The following is a 22,110-nucleotide window of genomic DNA, read 5'->3' as shown; positions in this document are numbered from 1 at the left end:
GTAGTTACTTTTCCTTAATACAGTATTCCTATAATACAGTATTATGGATATATTGGGGAAGGGCTACTTAAAATTATTTTTTTTTTACTTATTTCACTGAGAAAATTATATATTTTTAAGTAAAAATTCAGATACCTCAATATAAAGTGATTTTTAATCTTACTAACACATTAAAGATTTCCAAGCTGCCTCCTAATATTTGGCCCTAAAGAGTTTGTCTTCTGTTTACTGGAACTTGTTTGCCTACAAAATAAGAGGGAGTGAAAGGAAATACTGCAGCTATTAGTGCTTTTTTTTCCGATGGACTTTTAGTGAGCACTTACTTCTGTGTTTTAGGATTTAGATACAAAGAAGGGTAATAATATCAGTTACTTCCCTCAAGGAGCACATAGTCTAGTGGGGGAAAGTATATTTTATATCTATTAATATCTTATAATATTTGTATATTTTACTTACGTGGTATTGGTGCCATTGTATACATGAGAAATTGAATATCCCGAGTGAGGTGTTTTGCCCGACGTCACACATTAGTTCTGCGGCCAAACCTGTATTTAAACCGAGGTCTCGTTCCGGCCAGTCAGAGGCGCCACCTTCTATAGATTCGACCTTCTATTAACAGGCACTAAACACCCTGAGGAAATTAAAATCTGTCTTTTCTCAGATTCATGAATGGAGGAATGTTTATTGCAGCATTGGCAACTTCATTCTCGATAAACAATTACTGTCTTCAAATCTTTTCTTTATTCACCTTTCAATTTGGTCTGTTGAGTGTTTCCTAGCTTTTCTAGTGGAGGAGAAACAGAATCAATGTTGTGCTGCCCCAAAAACTGTTAAAACAGCAAGGAATTATGGGAAAGCCCAGAGTCAACTATAAAGGGAGCCCAAAATCAGACCGGTAACTAGGATTCAGTATTAACTAATACTAATCCTCTGTTTCCTGGCGTGATTGTGGTTGAGTGCTAACCAAACTTCCTAGCTGATACAAAAGGACTTCATGTTTTTTAGTGGGTCTGAACGCCCTCAGCATCTTGCAGCACCAGGAACACCATTGACCTAAGTTCAAAGAGTGGTGGATTTCAGCTCACTGGGAGAAATTTTTCTAACAGTCTTAACTGATGAGGAACAGAATAAGCTGACTGAAGTGGTGAGGTTCTTAGGATTGGATGTTTCCATGAGAGCTCTATGAAAATGTTGTAGGCTGTAGCAGAGGCGGTCCTTGTAAATGGTAAGGGGTTGAAACATGATCTTGTTTTCCTCCATCCCACTTTGCTGACTCTCCCTAGATTAACACTTTTTGCTCTTCCCCCTTCCTTTTAAGGCTGGTGGTTTTGAAAAGTGGGCATATGAGAGACAGAAGGAGGGAATACAAATAAGAAAGAGAGAAAGATAGAAGGCAGATGGGGGAAAGGCAGGGGGCCAGTATGAAGAGAGAGAGTATGAGGAAGGGGGCTGCGTAGTGGCCCCTCTAAGATCTTGTTTGTCTTTAGCAGGAACAAGCCAGAACAAAGTTACTGACATCTCGGAAAGCTATCACAGATGTGCTTAAGCAGTGGACAGACACCCCGTTCAGACGTCCGTCATGTTAGGGTATTCAGTGGGGTGATGATGCCGGGGTGACCACTGACATTCAGTCTGACCCCGTACACATGTGTTTTTGCCTCCGTGGCCTGCCCAGAGCACAGTGGAGAAGTACGTATGGCTCGTTTAGCAGTAAAGCTGTGAGCTTCTACACACAGCCTGTGGCGAGTTCCTTGCCTACTTTCCTTTAACCTCTCCGTGCTTTTGTCTCTCATCCTCCTGTGGTCTCCTGTCTTTTTCCTGTTTAATGCAATTATTTCCTTCTGATTTCAACTTTGCTTCTCTTCAGGGAAATGGTGCCTGTGTGTTTTGGCATCGTCCAGAGAGGAAGTTATCTAACTAACACCCCCTCCATACTTGACGTGGCCCTTTGAACCCTTTCTGTGGTAAGACACGGTCTTATGACCTATTCTTACTACTCTCCAAATCCACCATCTTCCTCTTTCTCCTAGGGCCAGAGAGGTTTGCTGGTCCCTGCCTAAGGTCATCCGGCTCCAGTAGGGATGCATACCAGACTCTCCCAAAGATTTCACTAAGGCGAAAAATTCTTCTGGTTAAAATTATACAATGAAAAAAAGATCTTCTGTTTCTCTTCCTGTAGTAAGGAGTACTGTGTAGACCTATAAGACAGTGGGTGTGAGGGAGCTGAGAAGGAAGAAAAGAACATCCACGGTTGCTGACTTTCCAGTCACATGAGATTACTCATTTTTCATTCCAAATCATTAAACTTCTCGTAGTCCCTATGCACACATGTCAATGCCATGCTGTGGGGAAGGGCTCTGGAGAGCGTCCTAAAGCTCACCCAGGGTGCAGGAACGCTCTCTTTTGTATCACAGCCCACACAGGAATTGTTCCAGCAATTTCCTGAACGTATTCTATTTCTGCTTGTGGTTTTCCTTTTAACCTTTCCTCATTGGGCAATAACAGCCAGGGCTCGCTCTCCAGAGGGGTCATCAAATGTGAAAAATTGCTCTGGTATGTTGCTGGAACCACAGACCAAACATGTGGGCAGTTTTAACATTTCTCACAATATCTCTGAATTTTGGAATTTTGATAACAAAACACAAAATTAGCAAATGTGTCTAGACTTAGAAGATATTAAATTGGAAGCAAACACTGTTGGAGTTTATATCTTTAAAAGCAGAGTTGGGAATTTTGCTTCTGTCTGTGAGGGAGTAGCGTGTATCAGAGAAATCCTCCTGAAGGAAGTAGATGTAAAATCTGGATAGAAAACAAAAACAAAGCAAAGCAAAGCAGCTGTGTGAATTCTTTAGAGAACAATCACAGGGCCAGGATTTGTGGAGATGAGACCTAAGAGAAGAGGCAATTGCATCAAGGTGAGCACCACGTTTGCCTCTGAGGTGCTCCCACCCATTCATCTGCTGATTCTCAGGGACGGGGATGGAGGCAAAAGAGGGAGTCATGGCTGAGCATCCTGCTGATCTTATGACAGGGTGAACACGTTCTGAGTTCAGGGAAACCAAGGCAGCCGAACTGGAGAGAAAGTGATCCTGGAGGAGAGTGCCCTGCAGAGAAATTAGCCTCAAATCCTGCATGCAGGTTTGCCCAGAGCATTTGCCACCTCCTCAGCTGTATGGGTTTGGTGTTTGGCACTGAGAAGGCAGAGAACTCACCCACTTCCCAGTATTGCGGAAGCCACTGTAGAGGTCCCTTCTCACACACACTCACGGAAACAAGGGACTCAGGAAAACACCCCAACTGAGAACCTCAAAGGGCTACCCTTAGCAGTAAGAGCTACACCATAGAAATGTAAGGAGCACATTCAGACGCGAAGGCAGAGTACAGCTAGAACAGGGCTTACAAAGCGTGAACTCCAGACTACACCACGTGAAGAGGATCTGGTCATACTCCAGTGACTTGTAAGAATTACCCTAAATTCTTTTTGCGGGAAGATCATATTGTTCACTATCACTATGTTCTTGTTGTTTTTTTTTTTTTCCTCCAAAGTCAAGTTGAAAAAAGAAATCTGTCACAGAAGGAAGTAGAACAAAATGACTGAAAAAGAAAAAAAAAAGACAGAAAATTAGAAGAAAGAAATCAAAGACAGTAGTAAAACACCCATAAGAGATTTGATCATTGTAATTATTAGGCACAAAATACCAAGATAACTATGATTAATGTGTTTGAAAACTAGAGGGAAAAAATGGAGAATTTAACCAGAGAACTGGAACCTATTGAAATAATACAAATTCTAGAAAAATATATAGTAACTGAAAGTAAGAATGTAAGAAAAATTACAATAGCAATTAAGCACCATAAAACCAAGGATTAGTGACCTAGAAGGTGGTTCAGCAAGAAAGTCCCACATTGAAGCCCAAAGAATATAAAAAATGAAAAAGAAAAGTTTGTAAGGGCCAGATACAGCATAGTGAAGAGTCTGGAAGTTTGTGTCATTAGTCTCAGAAGAAGGACAACAGAGAATTGAGAGAAGCAATACTCAGTGAAAATAAAAAGCCATCATTTTTACAAAGCTTAAAAAAAGAATTATCAAGGCCCTGTTTCAAATAGTTTTCAAAATATCTCGAATAAAAGAACACACACACACACAAACACATGCAGGCTCATTGTTGGTTTGGCTGAAAAGTTGAAAACAGGAAGATATGAAAAGCAGCTATATAAATAGTCATGTTTCCTTCAGGGGTGAAATAATAAGACCGAAAACTTGGAAACAGTGGAAACTATAAGACAAAGAGATGTTATCCTAAAACACTTGAGAAAAATATAAGTCCCACTTTAGAATTCTGTTCCTTCAAAGAACAAAGAAAATAAAGTCCTTTGTAAACAAAAATCAAATTTATCTTGGGGTGACCACACTAAAACAGTTATGAAAAGATGTTATTAAGGAGGTCAAAATAAAAGAATATTCACTATTTAAAATATGTAGAGAAGTCAAATACATGAAAATAAGAAAATCGAGTTCAGGTTGTGAATTACTTGCCTTGTCCAGATACTAGTGAAAGTATTAATTAGAAATAAAGTCTGATAAGGACACATATATTAATACTTAGGTTAGCCACTAAAAAAATTAATTAAAAGTATGTAGAAGAAAATAAATTGAATGGTTTAAAAAATCCTAAATAAGGAAGGATTAAAAAGGAACAAAGAACAGATAGTATAAATAGGAAACTTTAAGATGGTAGATTTAAAACTGAATATATCAGTAATTACATGGATATATATATATATATGTATAGAAAACTACAGTTAAGGACAAAAGTTTTCGATTTGGAAAAACCTCAACGACTATCATAGGTGATAGACAGTAAGTTATGTCCCATAGAAGTCTGATAAAGCTGAATTAATAGCAACATACAACTTGGAGTAAAGACAAGGACTATTGAAAAGACTGACATTTCATCAAAATAAACTTTTACTTTCATGAGAAAGTTATAATAATTCTAAATTTGTATGCTACTCATGCAATAACATAGACTAAAATAGTCTAATAACACACACTCAAAATACATAAAACAGGGACACCTGGGTGGTTCAGTCAGTTAAGCATCCAACTCTTGGTTTCGGCTCAGGTCATGATCTCAGGGTCCTGGGATCAAGCCCTGAGTTGGGCTCTGTGCTCAGCGGGGAGTCTGCTTCTCCTTCTCCGTCTGCTCCTCTCCCTTGTGTGCTCTTATCTCTCCCCCCCCCAAAATAAAAAATAAATCTTTAAAAAATACATAAAATAAAAACTAATGAAACCAACAGAAAACATGGAAAAGATAGAGTCATTAGAACCTATGTATATATTAGGACAAGCAGAAAATAAATCATCAGGGTTAAAAAAGAATAACACTCGTAATCATTGACGTAAGTGAAATAAGAAGATTGCATTAAACAACTGAAGAATAATCTTTCAAAGTAGACCATATCCTGGGTCAGAAAAAAAAAAAATCACAGCACATTTCATAGGATTGAAATTCTTCAGTGTATGTTCTTTTCTTACACTGAAATTATGCAAGAAGGCAATATAAAAAGATTACTTAAAAAATTCAAATATTTATAGAATAAGCGATAAACTTTTAAAATAACCACCTGGGTGATATTAAGTTTTAAACCTGTGGGATGCAGTTAAATCTGTGATTAGTGGGAAACTTATAAGTGTAAATATTTCTAATAGACAAAAATAAAAGCTAATAATAGTGACTTACATGTTCATCTCAAGAAGCTAGAAAAGGAACAGCAAATTAAATATAAGTAAATCAATAGAGAAGAACCAAATTAAGAGCAAAAGTCAGTGAAATAAATAATAGAGAAAATTAACAAAGCCAAGAGTTGGCTTTTGAAAAGACTCATGTAACTTGGAAGACCTGGAAATGTGTAGAGAGAATTCCCTTCAAAGGACTTTCTGTCCAGGGGCGCCTGGCTGGCTCAGTCGGTAAGGTATGCAACTCTTGATCTCTGGATTGTGAGCTTGAGCCCGTTGTTGGATGTAGAGATTACTTGGGAAAAGAAAAAAAAGACAAAGGACTTTCTGTCCAGCTGTAGAGAGTGTGTTGAGTAGAACCATCCAGTTGTCCTCTCCTTCAGGGTCTGCCTCGACTGTAGAGTGCTGTCTGGGGCAGTCCGTATCTGATCAAAGCAGTCATATAAAATCTCTGTAGTTTCAAGCCAATATGGGGTAGTTCTGGGGAAATTCTCACTTAGTGCTCCCTGCCATTTTGGTCAAGGTTTCGGCAGGCCAGCATCATAATATTCATTCTTAATAAATTGTGATTATTGGCTGGGAGTAGTTGAGGAAAGCAGGTGAGAAGATAAATCATGTTTGAAGTTGTGTTTTGAGGTTGGATCATCTACTACTTACCTGTCTGACAGTGGGAGTCCCAGTGCTGAAATTTGGTGGAGCACAGGTACACCTGCTGGAAGGTGCTGGTCCATTTGCCAACCCTTTTACTGCTAGTGGACTAGGAGGGTGTTGTGGAGGAAGGGAATGCACTTGGTATTTGAAATGTATACAGAAAACGGTGGCTGTGAGGCTAACATGCTTGCCTGGCTGTTGCCAAATGCCACTGATGTTCCATGGAAAGGTAGCATAGAGGGGAGTACTGGGCCACTGAAAGCCTGATGGGAAAGCCTCTCCTGCAGTGAGAGGAAGAGAAAGCTGAGGACCAAGTCAAAAACGTAACAGAGAGGCCAACCTCAAAGATGGTTAAATGCTCACCAAAGCTGTTTGGTTATGTCAAGGTCATTTTCCCTGGTTAATAAAACCAAACACCCTGGGGCTTCAACATATTGGATGAAGACAGCAGGGTGGATGCCACGTATCTTTTGTCTTCTCAGAATTCTACTGAGTCTGTAAGAGTAGCACCCCATCAAGGGCCAGCATGCCCCATTCCCCGTCTTTTATGTTGATAGACAACTCAGAATCAGGGGTGCCCCTCAAGAGCTCCACCTTCTCTCATGGCCACTACTCCTATAACTAGGGTTAAGTTGTTGCATAACCTAGCTGGTTCTAGAGCCCGCAAGAACTGTAAGAAATAGATCTCATATACCAGTAGGTCCTGGGGGAGTATGAGTGGGACTGTATTCTGAGGGTACTTAATCAAAGGGCAAGAATATACAATAGGATAGGAAAGAGTTCATTGTCTTGGAAATGCTCTCCTGGGCTGTAGGATTTAACACGAAGGCAGAGATCCCAGGAGATGGGGCAAACTTGCTACTTGCTTCACATTCACGTCACATGAGTGACATTAAAAGGCTAGAATTACCACAGCAAAAAGGACAAAAACAAATCAAAATGCTCATGAAACTGGGCATCTGGGATTGGACAGAGCATGTATGGCAGGTCTACCAGATAATCATGATCCATGGGAAGGTGCACAGGACATACTAAGTGCTACGATGACCTCGGCACCAACAGCGCTGGAACTTTCCGTGGTGGTTTTACTCGGTAAGCCAGGCTATCAGTAAGAGACACAATTATAAAATGTGGCTTGCTAAGAGTAATAGGCATGATAGGACTCCCCCAACATCTAGGACAGGTGGTGGAGCTAAATACTAAATCTAATAGGCTACAGTTATCCTATTACCTAGCAAGTCAGAGCAGAAGCCAAGGGACCCGACCTACAAAGGGTTTTGAGCTTGGTATCCATGAGGGCAAAACAGGCCATTCACCAGGATCCTACTCAGCTCTTCCCAGTAGAAGAGACCAGATTGATGACCAGAAGGCTGAGGGAAGTTACTTCAGTAAAAAATTGTGATCTTTTTTTTCAGTTCCCTCACTTGAGCCTGTTTTCAGATCTGGAATCCATTGGTCAGAGAGGAGACCAGGTCCCCAAGACAAGAGACTCTGCAACATCACTGAAAATATAGTCAGTAATCTCCTCAGGCCTTCCTCTAGGCGATTTACAGCCAGGTACTCAGGTGAAGCAGTAGACCGAGATAATTGTATTATTCAAACATTTCAAGGACCATTGGACACCTATCTGAACTGGCACTGATCCCTGGAGATTCTTTCAAATTCATCATGGTCCCCTGATACGTCTTTGGTCATTCGGGGCCAGATAATAGAGTCTTGGCAAAGTTCTAGCTTACAGTGGGTCTCTTGGGTCCATGGATTCATCCAGTGGTCGTTTTTCTGTTTCCCGAATGGGTAATTAAAATACTTAGCAGTTGGTAAAACCTGCACTGTGATTCCTTAGCCTTTGGGGTAAAAGCTGTAACAGTGGGGAAGACAAAGTCAAAGACTCTGAAACTACCTCCATCCTTCAGCCGGGATTGTAACTAAGAAACAATATCACGCTCCAGTGTGATACTGGAAATGAGGGGCCTGAAGGTCAATTTGTCCCCACCCCTTTCTTAATTCACCCTGCTTCCCCCGCACCTTCCTGTCTGTTTCAGTTTGCTCCCTGTAGGGACTTTTGTGCTCAGTCTTGACCCTCTTCATGATACAGCTGGAATGGTCATTCTAACACAAATCTAATTGGTCATTACTCTCCTTCAAAATCCATGCATGGTTTACTTCTGGATTAGGTCAGAACTGTATACCCTGGCACAATCTAATAGCATGCAGTTTTGAAACCTCTCCACTAACATCTGGAATGTACTGCCATGGTATGTGCTTTCGTATCTTTAGAAACCGCATTGTAATTCTGTACTGTAGCTGATCCATTCTCTCCAGCCATCCTGCCCATACTACATTATACTCAGAGGCAAGAGGCTATGTCTTACTGACCTTTCTTCCCAGTGCCTTACCTAGTGACTGATACATAGTGAGGTGTTCAATACACGTATGAACGAATCAATGTTTGTGCAAGTTCCTAGCCCACATTAGAAATACGAGTCAACAATGACAAGTTAAATCTGTTAGTTGAGTGCTGCTACCAGAGTAATATTTGCTTTAGGGATACAGGATTGGCTTGTTGTCTTTTGCAGAATGTATTTGCTTTCATAATTAATTTTTAGCCTACTCTCACATTAAAATTAGTTGTTATCCCTAAGGGCATAAAGAAGGCCAGTAAACGATGTCAGGGACAGTTTTCTCAGCACAGAAACTACAGTAATACTGCAGTTGATAATTCATATGCACATACTGTGGAGTTTGCCGCCACAGCCATGCTGATCAATAATCAAAAGCATGTTAAGTTCTTCTGCTCTTCTGCACACATGATAGCCGCCCACAAATTCTTGCCAAGTCAGCATGCAGAGAACATGTATATAGCCCTACTCTAATTTCTAAGTCTGGAGGTTGGAAAACCCACCACCCACCCCTCTGTCATGCAGTGGGTTTTTCAGGACAGGTGGGTTGGTCTCAATCTGTATCTGCAACAACCATTGAACTTTATTCACAAATTTCTAGAAGAGTCATATGTTAGAAATGGAAGGGTTTTTAATTTTATTCTCATTTGACCCTGTCATTGTCTAGTCCAGTGAAGTTGATCTACAGATGTTCAGGAACTCTACCCAGAAGCCCACAACCAGCTAATGTTCAGAGCCCTAGGGCACTTTTTTTCCTTCACTGAATGACCCCCTGGTGAGCGGTGTCGCCTTATAGGGCCTCTGTAGGGTCTGATTTAGTGGAGCTCAGAGAGCCACAGTATTGTCAGAGTGGATGGCAGAGGTAAACTCCAGCACGTGGCCTGGTTCAAGTTTGTTTGTGTGCCTCAATTCAGCCAGACTTTGTGTCAAGTTAGACATTAGAAATTGTTCCTTGGAACATTTTCTTTTTTTTTTTTTTTAAATGTTTTATTTATTTATTCATGAGAGTCAGAGAGAGAGACGCAGAGGCATAGGGAGAAGCAGGCTCCCCACCTAGCAGGGAGCCCAATGCGGGACTCGATCCCAGGACCCCGGGATCATGACCTGAGCCGAAGGCAGACGCTTAACCATCTGAGCCACCCAGGCACCCCTGGAACATTTTCCTCTTTAATTCTGTAGCGTTTTTCTTTTCTTCCTGAGAGTAGACTCTGATGCTCCTTTAAAGGGCTTGGTTTTAAATTTTCCATCTCTTGAGGTTTCAGGGAAAGGTCATTCATTTTTCTAATATGCTTCTGTGGGTAAATGAAAATAATTCCACTCCCAAAGTATTCTAAAAAAAAATCATTCAACAACATGTTTTTATCTGGGGAAAGCAAAATAAGTTCAATTAGAATCATAAAATAATGGTAAAATTTCAGTACTAAAAACTGGTTTCTTGGGGCACCTGGGTGGTTCAGTTAGTTAAACGTCTGCCTTCGGCTCAGGTCAAGATCCCAGGGTTCTGGGATCGAGTCCCGTGTCGGGCTCCCTGCTCAGCGGGGAGTCTACTTCTCCTTCTTCCTTTGCCTCTCCCCTCTGCTCATGCATGCTCTCTCTGTCAAATAGATAAATAAAACCTTCAAAAGAATTTTTAAAAATGTATAAAAACTGGTTTCTTATCGATGAGTATTTAAAGGCCCACTATATCCTTGGAAATATTTTAATCTAAAAATTATTATAAAAGGATATTTTAATTCCAGTAATATTCAATTTGCTTAAAATTAATGAAATACCAAAGTAAATTTTATTAAAGTATTTGTAAAATAATCTATGAATAAACAATTTGACAATTACATTGGGAAACTGAGGACCTTAGAATTCATCTCAGCCAGCTTTCATTCCCTCTGACATGACTTCTCCGGGCAGTACTGATCTGAGATACACCATCTACAAGGAACTCTCTCTGTACAGTTACAACAAGCAAAACTCCAAGAATGCGCTGATCCATGAAACTTAATTTTTTCTCTCCACCTTCTATCTGAAACTGGCCAGAGCTGTGTGTTAAGATTCCAGGTTCATTTCTAGGGAGACCCTAAGATTCTGAGAACTAGACCCTATTTTGGAGGCCCCAGACTTGTATTTTTCGAAGTTTGTCTTTAAAACATGAAGAATCTCTACATACATTGAAGAACTACTTTATCTTGCCCCCCAAACCACTTAGGATTCATTTTCAAGTAGTTTCTGTAAGAAGCCACACAGTTAACTACAGTCCATGGCATTTCATGTGAAAAAAAAAAAAGTTCAAAAATATGTATGTAACATATCTATGCCCTCAAGACTTCTGGCTTACTGCCCTTTCCCGTCGTGATGCAAGACGGCAGGTTTATGGCCCAGAGAGTTTGGGGACACCAAGTGCAGCTGAGTGTAAGGCAGAAGTGCCTAACAAAGACAGAGCGCCCCCTCAAAGTTCACAGGTAAGACTGGAAGACTTTTCCCTTGCTTATTTAGCATCCACATACTTTTTTTTTCTTATACAACAGAAATTTATGTCTTACACTTCTGGAGGTGGGAAGTCCAACATCGAGGTGCTGACAAGGTGAGGCTCATTCTGAGACCCCTTCTCTGGACTTGTAGATGCTTACTATCTCCCCGGGTGCTCCCAGGAGCTCTTTGCGTGGAAGGGGCAGGAGTGAGCTCATTCATTCATGTTTTCTAAAGAGTGGGTTCAATATTTTTGCCAAAGATATAGTGTGGCTTTTGTTTCTTCCTTTGAAAGCTCCTTGTGTATTCTAGATACAAGTTCTTTACCAACATTATGTATTGCGAATGTTTTCCACTGGTCTGTGGCTTTCCTTTCCATTCTCTTAACAGAAATTTTTAAGAGCAAATGTACTTAATTTTGATGACATGGGATTCATCACTTTTTTCTGGTATACATTTCTGCTTTTAATTTTTATGTAAGAAATCCATACTAACTTAAGATAACAAAGACTAGCTCCTGTTTTCCTCTAGGAATTTAAATAGTTTTAAATTTATACTTACATCTGTGATTCATTTTCAGTTAACTTTTGTACATGATATGAAGTATGGATTAAAGTTCACCTTTTTTTATATGCATATCCAATTGTTTCAGCATCATTTTATTTTGAAACTTAAAAAAATTTAAATATTTTATTTATTTATTTAGAGAGAGAGAGAGAGCATGAGCACAGGGGAGGGACAGAGGGAGAGAGAGAGAAACAGACTCCCTGCTGAGGAGGGAGCCTGACATGGAGCTCAATCCCAGGATTCCGGGATCATGACCTCAGCCAAAGTCAGACACTTAACCGACTTAGCCATCCAGGTGCCCCATCATCATTTTATTTTGAAAAGACTATTCTTTCTCCACTGAATTATCTTTGCATTTTTGCTAAAAACCAATCCTTGTATTCTTTAATCTGTTCCATTGATTTGCCTGATTTGTTGCATTGATCTACTTTGATGCCAAGATCACAGTCTTGATTACTGTAACTTCTATAATCTGTATTGAAGTCAGGTTATGTAATAATCATCCAACTATTTTTTTCAATGTTATTTTAACTTCTCTAGACCCGTTGAATTTCCATATGAAAAATTAGAATTTTTATTTCCAATTTCTATAGAACAGCCTGCTGAGTTTTAACTAAGATTTCATTGACTATGGATCAATTTGTGAAGAATTAATATCTTAACAGTATTGAGTCTTCTCAGCTATGAACAGATCTTATTTCTTTTTATTTATGTGTTCTTTAATTTCTGTCATCAATGTTTTGTAGCTCTCAGTGTCATGGTCTTCATATCTTTCATCACATTTATTCGTAAGCATTTTGTATTTTTTATATTATTACAAATGCTACTTTTTATTTCTGATTGTTCACTACTAGTATGTAGAAATATAACTTATTTATTCTGTATTGATCTTGTATCTTGCAAATTTCCTAAACTCACTTACTTCTAATAGCTTTGTTGTTGTTGTAGATGCCACTGAATTTTCTACATAAATGATCATGTTGTCTGCAAACGGTTTGACTTCTTTCTTTCCAATCTGTGTGAGTTATTATTTTTCTTGCTTTAGTGTATAGACTAGAACCTTCAGGATGATACTGAACAGAAATAATGAGATTTCCTTGTTTTTGAACTTAAGAGAAAAGCAATCAGTCTCTTAAAACTAAAAGTATGATATTTCATACACTTTTTTTAGATTTTTAAAATCAAGTTCTCGTCTTTTCTTCATATACTGAGATTTTTTATCAAGAATAGACATTGGATTTCACCAAGTTTTTTGTGGGTTTTTTTTGTATTTATTGACATTATCATATGTTCGGGTTTTTTTTATCTGTTATTATAGTAAATTATATTGGTAAATGTTCAAATGTTAAACCAGCCTAGCATTTGCTGGGATAATCTCTACTTGATAATGATGCATTACTTCGTTTACATATGTTGGATTATGTTTACGTATTGTATCTGTCTTCATGAGAAATATTGGTCTCTGGTTTAGTTTTCTTATAAAGTTTTTTTTTTTTTTTTCTGGTTTTGCTGTCAGGGTAATGCTATCATGATTGAGTGATTGGGAAGGTTTCCCTCCTCTTCAGTTTTTGAAAGTCTGTATAGAACTGACATTACTTCTTCCCTCAGTTATCCAGAGTAGGATGTTGAAATCTCCAACTATAATTGTGGTTATATCTATTTCCCCGTGCAGTTATATCTATTTTTTCATTGTGTATTTTGAAGCTCTGTTACTGTATGCAAATATATTTAGGATTGTTATATCTTCTTGATGAACTAACTCTTCTGGATGGTGGGAATAGGCAGTATTTCTGGCTCTGTATGAACTGTAATTATTCTCCCTAATCCTTCCCGGTGGCTCTTTCTTCAGCTTCAGGAAGATTTCTCACACACATGTACATACAGAACTTGAGACAGACCTTCTACCTACTGTCAGAGATTTCTTCTTTGCAACTGTTCACCCTTCGGCACTGGCTCTGTGGACTTTTGCTGCTTTGGCCTCTGAGCTCTCGACTGTCCTCAATTCCGCCAAATGCCACGCTCCATACTTACTCACTCACCTAGGTTGGCAGCTAGAGCTGATAGCATAATGTTCTACTTAAAACAAATGGTGCTATTTCGTACCAAGGTCTGAAATCTCATTTAGAATTATTCTTACAGTCTTTATTTTAAAAATAAGATGTTGGGGCACCTGGGTGGCTCAGACGGTGAAGCATCTGCCTTCGGCTCAGGTCATGATCCCGGGGTCCTGGGATGGAGCCCTGCATCAGGCTCCCTGTTCAGGGGGGAGTCTGCTTCTCTTTCTCCCTCAGCCCTCCCCCTCTGCTTGTGCTCTCTCTCTCTCAAATAAATAAAATCTTAAAAAATATAAGATGTGATAATCCTGTTTTACAACAAATTATGTAAAATGGAAGGATGGGAAAAATAAAAAGATCAATAACATGGGAAATATAAGTAACACCATTGAACTAATTCCCTTTTCTAGTGTCAGGAAAAAAAGAAGTTTTCACAAGCACTTTTACAATCTAACTGCTATTCTTACAGTGTGATGTATTGTCACCGTTATAAAGAGAAGCAAGTATGAATAATCACTTTGTGAAAGATTATTACAGTTGCACGCGCTTTAAATAGAGCAAGGCTAAAGAACATTTTGTTCCTGTTACTGCTTCTCCGAAAGTCTGGTGGTTTAGTTTTAGTTCAGATAAACCCTCCAGAGAGCTGGCTCCTCGTCCAAGCTCATACCAAAGAGGTTCAGATGCCTTGGCAGCCTCCCGTTCCTTCTCTGTGCTCCTCACCTCCTGTGTTCCCTGACCTCAGTCTTACCCTCCGCATCTAATAGGCCTCCACTCAGCACTGGACATGAGAGAACCAGATTTCTGGGCTGGAGTTTTCTCTCTGTAGAGAGAATTTCAATTAAAATTCCACAATGTTGTGATTTCACCGAGTCAGTAAAACTCCCTAATGTTTCCATTCTTTAATATTTCCCTGCTGGTACTCCCCACGTCTTTTGTGACTTTTGACACCCTCTTAATATTGAAAAACTGTGGAAACAACACCATTTCTTATTTCTGCCCAAGATGACCTCAAGATAAGATATTCCGGTAAAGATTTGGATGGACAAATACAGACATTTCTTCCAAATTCAAATATGGTCTTTGAATTGAGTTTCAAACTGTGAACTTCAAAGGATAACTAATTGTAAAGATCAGCAAAATTCCTTTATAAGAATGATTACATTGTCATGAATATGAGCTTTTATATCCTGAGAGATCAGAAATAAGTTCTACATTTAACATTTCTTAACCAAGATGTCTGTGAACCACCTTCACAGGCAAGAATTTTTTCTTAAGATCTTAAAGCAGAATGCGTTCATGTAACTGGGGTCACACAGATGCCTCAGCTCCTGTCTGAGCTGTTCCTGTGGATGTTGATTCTGTAGTAATATATTAATATTATTTCATCTTTCTCATAAAAGAAAGTATTCCAACTATTTAAACTCAACTTTTATCTTAGAGGTAGAGAACTAAGTACAGGGATGAGCACCGGAGACAGACAGACATTATGACTTGAACTCAGCTACGATAATGAGATGGAAAAATAAATTGTGTTCACCATAACTTTGTTGAGTCTGGAAAATGTTACTTTTGTCCTAAGGAACATGCAGGCAGGCTGTAAAGGGTAGATACGGTGAAAGAAGATACTGACAGTGTTTCTGGGGAACAAATAGCTTGGCTCTGAACAAAGGGAGTCCTGTTGAAGATGTATTTAAGATCCTGTTCTCTTATTGTTAGAGCCCCGTGAGGACATTTTTATGGTATTTTCTACCATCCCAGGACTGTGGCTGTGTAGCTTGGTTTCTGTGATTCTGTCTTTGGCACCTTGTAGGGTAACTAGCCTATCTCATAGGACACTGGTAAAAGACAATACAGACAACACAGAAATGGATGGCATTCCCCAGACTGTGTTATGTTGTAAGAAAGGCTGTTTTAGATGATCCAGGTTTTTGGAAGAATGTGTCAGAGTAAGGGCACAGGGGAAACATATGGTTGCAAGGGTGTTCCACGTGTAAAGAACAAAGCGCATCATTGCATTGTTATGTAAATATTAAGAGTGTCAGGATGTGGGTCCTTTGATGGGGAAGGGAGTGTTCTAAATTCATTTACTTCCTTTCCTGCTCTCCTATGGAGGCCAGTAGACCCAGCCCGTTGGCCTCCCGGAGATGGTGTGCTCGAGGGAAAGCGGTGCGAACGTCCCTCGGTGGGTCAGCAGATGGCAGTGTGTCTGAGTCCAGTGTGGCCCTAGGGGAAGGCTTGGTAGCGCTTTCCAAGAAGATGAACGTTTTGAGAGCTGTGAGGCAGCATGGGGCCTAGAGCCTGAGCCAGGAGACTTGATCTTTATTCCTGGCTCCGCTCCCGGATAAATTTATTTTGAATAAGTGGAGACCAGCCACTTAACTTTTGTATTCCTTACTTCCCTGAACTCGACACTGGAGAACATACCCTGCCCCTTCCTGTCTCCCTCACTGGGACGCTGTGAGTTCAGTCAGACTTCAGAATCGCTTCCGTTCGCTGAAGAAAGACTCTTTATGAATTTGCTGTACTATTGATAAACGTGGGTGGCGAAACCGACCTGCGCTGTTTTTTGGGACTTGAAGTAAATAAACACAGAGGCCATTGGCAAGAAGGGTGTTCAGTATTTCCGTGCCGTAAATGGTGGCATATTTTGGTTTTAAGTAGCAGCACTGGATCTCGGGATGCAAAATAATTCCTGTGACTTGGGATTAAAATGACTCCTCGATGCCATGGAACTTGACAATTACGGAATGAAGCCAAAGGCCCCTGGCAACTTGCCCGTTTCGGCGTCGCCCGTTCACTGCAAGTAGAGATTCAGTCAAATACAATAACTCCCGTGTGCCGCCCGCTGAACATGAGAATGTTCACTTCGGCATCTTAATCCCAAACTGGCACTGTGATAGATGTGAGAGAAAATGATAAATTTGAAACAGCATCGAGCGATGACAGGGTGATTATTTCTCCCCCTGCGGCCTGGTGGTGCATGGGGGTCCCACTTTCAGCTGAGGTGAGAACCCTCCAGCACAGCGCACCTACAGTTGCATGGCCCCCACATGGGTCAGGACAAGATCACGTTGGGGCAGAACCAATGCTGGCATCTGACCTGCCGGCCTGTCTCTGGCCGTGTTCGCAGATAAACCTCCCTGAGGGAGCCCTGCTGCTTTGAAGCCGACAGCGGGGGTCCAAAGGGGCTAAAATCTGTAAGACTTTCCGGACAGGTGGGCTCTGATAGGGAGGGGTAGAGTGTATCTAGCACAGACTGCTACTTCACCCAGTCTTCCTGGAGACAAGAAGTCGTATTGTGTGGGGTCGCCAGAAACTTACTCGCCATACAAAAAGTGAGATCGTAAAACGAGCTGGATGTCATGACTTGAATAGGCTCCATCCCATCATTTCGAGCGAGCAGCCATTTCGTAGATAGACAGATATTTGAAATGAATTATTTCTGTATAATCAGTCAGAAAAGCTGTGCTCATACCGGAATCCACTGTCAAAATGTTAGCAAACAACTAGACTTCTTAGAAATCTCTTGTGCAGTGAGCATAGATTAAGGACAGGTGGTTTTTGCTGTGTGTCATCTCATTTGTCTCTCTAGTTGGATGGTGAATGGCTTGTTGGTTTGAATGTCAGGAGGTTAAAATTTTAATTTAAATATGCATAAGCATTAAAATATATTCAAGAGAATGTCACATCAACCTCAACCTCAAAGTACCAATCATGTTGCTTGGGTTCCACATTTGACACTGTTCTGACTAAACTGATATCCCCAGCTCAGAATTTCTAAAAATGCTTAGATCTCACTTTCCTAATACATTCTAAGTAGAAACATTAAGAAGAACTGAATTAGAGGAAAATTATTTCATAGTTTCAAGGACATGAAAGTCAGAGCATACCGTTTGCAGGTAATGAACGGTTATAAAGATGTATAAGCAGCACATTACCTATCAGCATGGAGATAGAAGGAATACACTTGGACAATTCTGTAACCACTCAACGGGATGGATTCGAGACAAACAAATTTCTAAGGATGGAGTTTAATTAGAAACACTGATTGTAAGTTGGATGGGAACACGTAACTGGTTTTAATCCTTAGCCAGTAAGTTTCATTTCTCCCTGAAGCCACTTATTGAAGAAAAAAATGATGCAGGAGAAGCAAGAAGAACCACTATTAACTAACATTCTGCGTATATATAGAGAGAGAGAGCTTACGTGGGAAAAGTTGGATTGTAGCACCATCATTTAAATAAGATCAAACTTACCCACCCGGCAGTCAACTGGAATTCTCCATTAGGAGTCATGTTATAAAATTAACAGTAGGAGGCTGATAGATGTTGGCTTATGACCCTGAAGCACTTTCCGATTCAAAAATAAATAAATAAATTAGAAGTTAGAGCGTGCACAAAATGCTTGTTATGTATATTTTGTTTTGTACTTTCGAATACTGGTTATTCATACCCAATTTGTGGCAGTCATATGAATGTTACCATTGGTAAGTTGTAATACTCCTTTTCAGATCATTATTTGCTTAATTATATTCTGTATTAAAATAGTTTTAAATTTTGGTACAGCATGCACAGATGACTGCTCTGAAGCACTATGAGTCAGTTTAGCAGTGACCTAGAGGCGTGGCACATACGAATGTGTTTCTGCATGTTGGCTGCACACATCCATAAAATAAATGTAGAATAAAAGTGATAAGAATCAGATGGCCTAGGAACCCAAGGGGCTGAAAGACCATGGAGACTGATTTCCTGAACCCCAAAGAAAAGTAATAAAATGAAGGGGGAAAAAAAAAAAAAAGGTAGTGACAGGTATCAGAAATTCTTGAACTTAAATTCTCTCAGATGGATGAACTGGGTAGACAGTTGATAAAAATAGACTGATTTTGGGCGCCTGGGTGGCTCAGTCGTTAAGCACCTGCCTTTGGCTCAGGTCATGATCCCGGGGTCCTGGGATCGAGCCCCGCATTGGGCTCCCTGCTCCGCAGGGCGTCTGCTTCTCCCTCTGCTTCTGCCCCTCCATCCCTGCCCCGGCTCATGCACTGCCCACCCCCAATAAATAAATAAAATCTTTAAAAAAATAGACTGATTTCTACAAACTGTAGAGTTCTCAAAATCTGGGAAGTGAAAGTTCACAAACATAGGCTAATGAAGAACTGCAGCTAGCTGACAGAAAAGATGACAGTATCTGTCAGTATTCTTTCTGCTCAGAATGATCAATACTTGAACTTAAATGAGACTAATACACCTGGGGTATCGTTGGCTAATGTAAATGAACAATCCAGTTTAATTAGAAACTAGAACTGTGATCATCAGCATTTCCCTTCTACACTCCGTCTGCCCCGGGCTCGCTCAACTCCCCCGGGAGGGCTCTGTGTGAGGAACGTGACCATGGCCCTCACCTCCTCCTGCCGCCCACCTTGGAGACGCATTGTTGTCCAGCACATCTGGCCGGTGTTCTACAGAACACACTTATGGGCCTGGGTTAGATGATCCGCCAATGCCCAAAGCAGCCCTGATAGCCAGGAAAATACAATGTGCCTGTTGGCTGAAGTCTGTATTCATCCGCTGATTAGTGAAGTCATCCAATAAATTAACCAATATGTTGAAACCCTTCCTTGACCTTGGTCACTATGGCCACAGGAATGAGCGTGCCAGGAAAACCCTAGACGGTCCTACCAGAATTGCATAACTGGTAAGCGGAAGTGGCAGTTCCCCAAACTACCCAAAGCAGATAGGACATGATCATTTGAAGGAAGGAAAGTAGACGCTGAGAAGCACGCTCCTCCAGGGGAATCCAGAGCCCAGGGTTCAGTGCACAGAACCACCTCGGCGTCAGTCACAGGTCCGCCTTGTGCACATGCCGCTCTGTGTCCTCCACAGTCCGTCTTGGTTCCCAGTCTTCTCTACGCAGCTTTGAGCTATCGGATGAGAGGGTTATTTGTCTTGTCCCCGGGGCGTGCACCACAGGACATACTACTTAGCAAATGCGTGCTTAAAAAATAAATGTATAATTTAACTTCCTCCTTCATCATTTACTCAAGTCTCAGCAATTTTATGTAGGACATCTCTCAAGATACGGTGCCTAATACATATGCGTTGTGGCAATAATAAATAACTTGCATTTATGTCATCCCAGTTATGTATCGGCTCTACACTTTCCATGGACTGCCTCTTTCAGGCCTCCCCTCAAGCTTGCTTGGTAGGTGTTGCTGTCTCTACGTAGAGGTTCAAAGTCAGATTCAGCTCACACCCTGTGTGACTTAAATGCCCACACATTCTCCATAGCTCCTCATATTTCCACTGCTTTGATATTTTGCAAGGATGGGGGAAATTCCGTAGTGAAAAGGAATGAGTGAGAAATAGCGCTGCTTAATTTCCTTTCTTCCCTAGAAATGATGTTGACTTCTTAGAATTTGTTTCAAAAGTGACTTTCGGAAAAGAAGTGGAAGGTTTTGTGTTTTGGGGCAGGGGGATTTCATCTATACAAACCTACAGTTGGAAAGGCCGTATGTGAGCTGGTTGAAAGGACAGTTTCGTGAGGGTGTTCTAACCGTGTGGGGGTGGGGATGTCCCGTGGGCGCGCCAACCACCTGTGCGGGGTCCTCCCGGGGAGCCCTCCCTGGCTGACTTTTGTGTGCCCTGTGTTCTTGCTGTATGCATCTCTTCCAGATACACCGTGTGCGCTCCCTTCTCTTCTAGGTTCGTCGACCCAGTACCCCCTCGCTTTGCGCCTCACACGGTCTCATTACATATGAGCCCCTACTCACCATTAACCTTGTAACTTTGGATCTTTGTAACTGCTTTTTCGCCCTGAGAAAGTTGGCAAAATCATTTAAGCTTCTTACTGACCTGCTGATTTTTTAAATACTCTGGCAAAGCAACCTTCTTTTTTGTTTTATGTAAGTCCAGTCTAGCACAATGGAAATGAGAGAGCCAGCCAAGTTCTGAGGAACCGTTAAGGAGGTTGTTCCTGGAATAGGTTTGGGAACCTGGATCTCATCACATTTCTGGTTGTGTTGGTGGGAGAAAAAGCAGACGTTACAGGACAGTGGGCAGCCCGGGAGACCCCTCACGTGACCGAGATGCTGGCGTGCAGACCCGGAGGATTTCCTGGTGCGGGCAGGACACCTGCCGGTACCTGGTCAAGGAGCTAATGCTCTAGAGCATTCCCTGCTCCTCTCCTGGTGTATTAGCTGCAGGGCGAGACCCCGTGCGGCGGCCCCAGGTTAGAGTGCACTGGGCAGTGTTACAACCGCAGGTTGGTGTTGGGTGCCACGGAGAGGGAAGACAGGCTCGCGCAAGGACTAAATTTCAGGAAAGAGGGGATAGTGTGACCCAAAGGAAGACCGTGCTTTTATTTTTCTGTACCCTCATTATCCTCTAGTGCCGCTCCCTGGCTTAGCCAGCCATCAGACAGCCCTGCACCAGCCAGTTCTGGGAGCGTGGCACTCCCCAGCTCACGTCTTGATGACGGCGGTAGTTTACGACATTGAAACCTGGCTGAAGGATGGAGAAACTTAGAAAGCACACCCATCAGGGAATCAAAACTTGTACATGCTAGAAATAGAGAGTATGAAATCCTTTGGAGCAGGAGAGAGCTAACTGCAGTGGGAGATACCACAAGAAAAGCGGGTCAGTCTCAACAGAGAGCAAGGCCAGCAACCCCATCACCTAAATCTCAGGAGTTAAGTTGGAAGAGACTAAGAGGCGAGGGCCACTGGGACCACAGAGCAAGCTCCACGAACATCTTTATTTTCTACCCATAGGAAAGGCTCCATGTGGGCTTTGGAGAGAAACAGAGTATCTGACGGCTATGGAGATTTGATGGGAAGAAGTCACTACAAATATGTTATTGTGAGAGCCACTCAGAAGTTGGGAGGAAAGTGTGATTATAATTATATCTGTACGTTTGTATTCTTAGAAAATTGTCTTGGCACTGTTCGAGTAGAATGCAAAACGTATGTAAACTGTACAGCACATACATGAGGTGTGAGGGGGCGCAGGGGCAGAAAGGCTCATTCTCTTCCATCTCAGACTCATCCCTGAAGGGGGAGAAAGGTGTCCACTTAGCTGGAGGGTATTGCTGAGGCTTGCCCTTGGTCTCACCCAGCGCAGAGGTCGCTGGCTTACCAGTACCTCAGCCCTAGGAAACACATCTGTCCCGGGACGTCGCCCCGTGCTGAGCCAGGGAGGAGAGGCTGAGGGCGCAAGACCTGCTTCCCACCTCAGTACCGCAGGAG

This window comes from Neomonachus schauinslandi, chromosome 11 (genome assembly GCF_002201575.2).
Source record: "Neomonachus schauinslandi chromosome 11, ASM220157v2, whole genome shotgun sequence".
Classification (NCBI taxonomy): Eukaryota; Metazoa; Chordata; class Mammalia; order Carnivora; family Phocidae; genus Neomonachus; species Neomonachus schauinslandi.
This window is presented reverse-complemented; position numbering follows the sequence as displayed.